This window comes from Portunus trituberculatus, chromosome 41 (genome assembly GCF_017591435.1).
Source record: "Portunus trituberculatus isolate SZX2019 chromosome 41, ASM1759143v1, whole genome shotgun sequence".
NCBI lineage: Eukaryota > Metazoa > Arthropoda > Malacostraca > Decapoda > Portunidae > Portunus > Portunus trituberculatus.
The window spans coordinates 13292886-13298885 of NC_059295.1; positions in this window are offsets into that span (position 1 = coordinate 13292886).

Sequence of the window (6000 nt, forward strand, 5' to 3'; positions counted from 1 at the left end):
TGAATCTTCAGTTATGTTTTATGCTTCATTTCTTCTTTATTAAGTATGTAATTTTGTTATTGTTGCAAACTACTGTTTATTGTAGTTTCATTTGAACATTTATCCATATTTTCTAGTCAGCTACAAGTAAAAAGGACATTTCCTTGCATAGCTGACCTGTAATGTGATTAAAATATCCAGGGAGAAATACTTTATAACTGCATCCTGATGTAGAGCAAATGTTGCTTTCAAATTAAATATCTCAATTTTGCCCTCTTAAAAATAATAACTCAAAAGATTAACTTTTGGATGGCAAAATCTGTCTTTTTCAAATATATGGGAGTATTTTTAATATATATATATATATTGTTTATTTATTTACTATCTTTTTTTTAACAAAACTCCCTAACCTTTCTGGTGGCAGTTTTTTCTCAGTGCAGCAGGACAAAATTATAAGTGAAGTTCTGCATTCCTTTGAAGTAGTCCAAAATCATCCACCATTTTTGTTAGTTTGTTTCAGAAGAACACTCTCTCTACATGGCAGCAGACACTGATGTGTCAGGTTATATGTCAGGATAGTTATCATAAGGCTTATGAAAAAGATGTTTTCCTATTACCTAAAGACAGAGCAACATACCCATATTGTAAGCATTTTTTTTTTTTGTATTTTACCGTTTTATTGTAACTTACATAGATAATTCAGTGATAAAGTACATAATACAGATCTCAACCCTAAACAACTATTATTGACCACTTGTTACTCAAAACTAGAATAAATTTTTCATCATACATAAGTATATGTATGCATATTTATTCAATGGCCAGTCTGTTGACTTCATAACTTTGTTAGATATATCTTTATTAACAAAAGTATGGCTGATGATGACTAAAGACAGGTTCCACTGACTTGAAGTGCAAGTCACATAACTGTATAACACTTGTAATAAAACATGAATACTATTATGAGTTTCTTATAAATCCCAGAATGAAGTTGTGGCCAGGTGTGTATTTTACTTGTGGAGAAATTGTCCTAATACACTTTGATCCTCCCACTTTATAGGTACTCACAATATTTATCTTACTCTTGTACTGTTGTGTATCTCCATCTCAGTATCTCAATTGATTATTTTCTGACAGCAACACTGGAAGTCTTTTATTTATCTTTTTATTTTCAGATTCCATAACATCTACCAGGGAAAAATCATAATGTCTTCCTCCTTGCAAGCTACAGACTCTCATCAGTAAAACAACTCCCTTTCAATATTTCAGTCCCTTATTTCAACTATGACAAATGTCTTCTTGTTAGAAATACTCAACCATTCTTTCATTCTGTACTTCATTTTATTAAAAGTAACTTTCCTCCAAGCATTTTCAAAATTATGCGCCATTATATATTTTCCTATTTGCATTCACAATTCTTTAGTGTCACTATACTTAGGAGAGAGAGAGAGAGAGAGAGAGAGAGAGAGAGAGAGACTGTGATGGTTTTATTGTTGCAAAAGTAGGCAACAAAGGAGGTGGGAGCATGCCGGTCTCCCCCTAAACATGGAACAAACATATGCAAGGGTCAGGTACTGGAGGAAGATGACATTATACTTTGAGCCAAGCATGGTGCCATGCAGCTGAATTAAAACTCAACTAACACACACACACACACACACACACACACACACACACACACACATATACGTACATGCATAGATTCCATTGCACTTATATAGAAATGTGGATATATCCCTTCACAGCCAGATTGAGATAAAAAGTTGGTGTAGCCTACATATATACATTTACATACACATATGTATGCATACATACATATACATACACATGCATGTACATATGTATACACACACACACAAACACACACACACACACACACACGGCCCGGTAGCTCAGTGGTTAGAGCGCTGGCTTCACAAGCCAGAGGACCGGGGTTCGATTCTCCGGCCGGGTGGAGATATTTGGGTGTATCTTCTTTCACGTGTAGCCCCTGTTCACCTAGCAGTGAATAGGTACGGGATGTAAATCGAGAAGTTGTGACCTTGTTGTCCCAGTGTGTGTGTGTGCCTGGTCTCAGGCCTATCCGAAGATCGGAAATAATGAGCTCTGAGCTCGTTCCGTAGGGTAACGTCTGGCTGTCTCGTCAGAGACTGCAGCAGATCAAACAGTGAATCACACACACACACACACACACACACACACACACACACACACACACCTGAGGAACACCACTATTAATAGATTCAGAAGAACAGTGGCTGTCTACCACGGCTGCAATAGAACGGTCAGAAAGAAAACTTGAGATAAAGTTGCAGAGAAAAAGATAGAAACCGTAGGATGGCAATTTTGAAATGCGAAGCTTTGTGCCAGACTCTATCAAAAGCTTTTGATATGTCCAATGCTACAACAAAAGTTTCACCGAAATCTCTGAAAGAGGATGACCAAGACTCAGTAAGGAAATCCAAATGATCTCCAGTAGACATGGGCGTCGTTAGGCCTATTTTAGGGGGTTGAAGCCTCTCTAAAACATTCTTAAGCCCCCCTTAATTATTTGGTATAATTTTTTTTAGATAAGAAAAAAAAAAAAAAAAAACTGCAGACAAGATCAATATATGCTGTATAATTTTAACACAGTGCCAAAAAGTTGTGAACGAAAAGATCTTGCAAGTGCAAACATTTTTCGCTAGCGCGCTTTGCACGCTCGCACCATCTGAATCTCCTGGGGGCTAAGCCACCCTCCCCCCTCTGTTCTTAAAACCTATATAGACTATATAGTGACACCCCTGGCAGTAGAGCAGCCTTGACGGAAACCATACTGGCGATCAGATAGAAGATTGTGAAGTGACATAAGTTAATCATCCTACTGAGGATAGATTCAAGAACTTTAGACAAGGAAGAAATTAAAACTAAAGGGCAGTATTTTGATGGATTAGACCGATCACCCTTTTTTAGGAACAGGCTGAATGTAGGAGAAAAAAAAAAAAAAAAAAATATATATATATATATATATATATATATATATATATATATATATATATATATATATATATATATATATATATATATATATATATATATATATATATATATATATATATATAATACATAACAACGTCAACAGGAACAAGAGTAATAAGAACATTTTGACCGTGCACATCCTCTCTGAAAGGTGTCACCATTTTTAGCTTTACCTTCAACTATAGCGATTTGTGTGTGAACAAGGAGCACACCTCCCCTCATGGTGGCGATGAATCAGCGAGTTTTAATATTGTCAGACCGAAGGAACTCAAGGCTCTTTGCACTATTATACTTCTGTAATCTATTACCAACTTTTATTTTGAGGAGCTTTCTAACAACATAGCTCCTTGCCTTCTGCAGCCTCATTGCATATATATACAACTCTCTCTATAGCGCCGTTTTTCCCCCATCAAAATGAACAAGCTAGCTGCTCGCGAATAAATTATTCCACGCAACCCTGTTGTTGACAAACTCAGAAGTTCACGTCTTCCAGTTATTCCTTGTTATTATACAGCCAAAGTATAAGGCTTAGCATCTCATCACACATTTTCAATAGACACTATTGCAGTAGCTCGCCAGTAGCTTTGTAGGGGAATGAAATGAACAGCAATAGTAAAAACATTAAGAGAAATGACAACAAAGCTTCCACTCAACGTAATGCCACGAAAGTTTTCATCCTTCCAGGACGTGATAAGAAAATGAGACTAACTAATACACATTCATCATACAAAACAAGACGAGGGGGAAGAACAGAGAGCAGCCGACACCCAGTCACGATACCACGCCAGGCCTAACATCAAGGCGCGCGTGGCTCCATAATGGATCGGTTGTGGTAACGAGATCTCCATGTTAATATAAGGCAAGACCCAAGATGAGACTATACGGAGTTGGGAGAGTTGCTACGCAGTAAGTCAGAGGCGTCACAAGTCTTCTGGAACTCGACTGTGTGACGGTGGATCCATCTTTGTGCTCTTTGTACGTGAGTGTATCATTATGGAACACCGGAACACATTACCGAAATTTATAAGATATGGTAAAGCTTTAATATGCAGAAACAAATTATTACAATCTGTAGCAATGTTACTTGGATATATGACTGAAAGCAGTTTTATTTAAATGTTTAATATTATTGTATTTGCAATAACGGCAAAGTTTACCGTAGGTAGTTGAATTCTCGCCAAATGATCTTTACGAGTGTGTGTATGTGTGTGTGTGTGTGTGTGCAAAGATGTTTGATGAAGTAAGGCGTGGGTGGGCAAGGTGGCACGCGTCACAGTGCAGAGCGATGATGAGGCGCAGCAGCCCAGGTGGCGAGGAGTGCTGTGGCTTCCTCGGTCCCACTGCCGCCTGACAATACATATGATGTACGATAATCCGGGACTGGGCGGCCACAGGGGCAGGGAAGGCACTGTGGTCCTTGCAATGATTATTACTTTGCAGAAAGAAAATAAAAGCAAAAGTAAACGATATCAAAGCTTTGTTATTATCACATATGTGTATCTTTTCTGTTTACATCGTGCATTTGAACAAAATGTGTACAAATATGCAATTTACCTTCATGAAAGATTCAATACGAACGTGTTAGTAACTTATAAAGATCAGAGAAAGGGAGCGTGACAAGACCGCCACGCTGCCCTAAGGAAGGCTCGATTGGGGACGAACTGGCGTCGTTTGATAAGTGCCTCATGCGGCCTTCACCTGCCGACCGCCCCGCCCCGCCCCGCCCACACACTTGGCACACGGTCGCCTCTCACACATAGTATTACTTGCCCAATTAACGGAAATCAATATTGGAAACCACTGGAACACACCTTCCCGCAGCCTCGTTCATAAACCCACAACCTCACCAACAATCCACAACCTGACCCCACAATTCCACTACACAGCAACACAACCGCTGGTCCCTCACTCCCAACCACAGCCATTCCTTCATCACACACTCGTCCTGCAGCCCCGCACCACTAAGCACGCTGCAGCACCTTGCCTATGCCTCACAACGGCCGCTCCCTCTCCTCCTCTTTCACTAAACACCACTACATCTCCACCACCTTCTCAAACAATCATGCAACCTACACACATCTCTACCCAGACTCACATTCACAAGCACAATCCACAGTCTCCCTCCTCCTTCTCCTCGTCCTGCTTTCCCCCTCCAAACGCACTCATTCTTAGGCGCAGGTGGAAGTCGAGTACCTTAGGATATTAGGCTCATCCACGAGCTTCAACACGCAAGCTACGAGTGGCCACAAGAAGCATTTTTATCAACTCAAGTTTGAATTAGCGCCCCCACGTCAGGTCAGGAAGGAAGGGCTCTCGTGTGCATTCTCTCCGCCGTGGAGTGGCGAACACGAGGCGAGGTGAAGGAGTAGCCCAAGCTCTCCTAATGAATAAGAACGCGAGGTGGAGAAAGAAAACAGTAAGCTGGGGAGAGAGAGAGAGAGAGAGAGAGAGAGAGAGAGAGAGAGAGAGAGAGAGAGAGAGAGAGAGAGAGAGAGAGAGACGGGCAAACACAATCATAGTGATGTGTGAAGTCTTGGCAAAACTCACTCATCGTGTTTGGCTTCCATTAGCATCACTCAGGGGGTAGAGGGGGAGAGGGAGGAAGGGGAAAAGGAGGGGAGGGGAGGCGAGACGTCTCAAGGGGGACGGGGAGGGAGTAAGGAGGGGAAGAGAGGAATAGCTGCCTTTGACCAATTGCCTCCTTCGACTCCTTCGCGACTCAGTATCAAAACGTTGGCGTCTCTCTCTCTCTCTCTCTCTCTCTCTCTCTCTCTCTCTCTCTCTCTCTTAATACAAGAATACATATATTTTTGGTTAATTTTACAAGAGTTTGCATTTTTTTCGTTACTATTACAAGACCTCCCACACTGCGTTCGTAAGATGCCTCGGTTCTCCACCAACTTATCATCCTACAGGCAAACAAACTGACAATTTATAATACCTCAGAAAATAGTATATGTTCAAACTTTACAACGTCAAAATCCCGAATAAAAATGCTCTCTC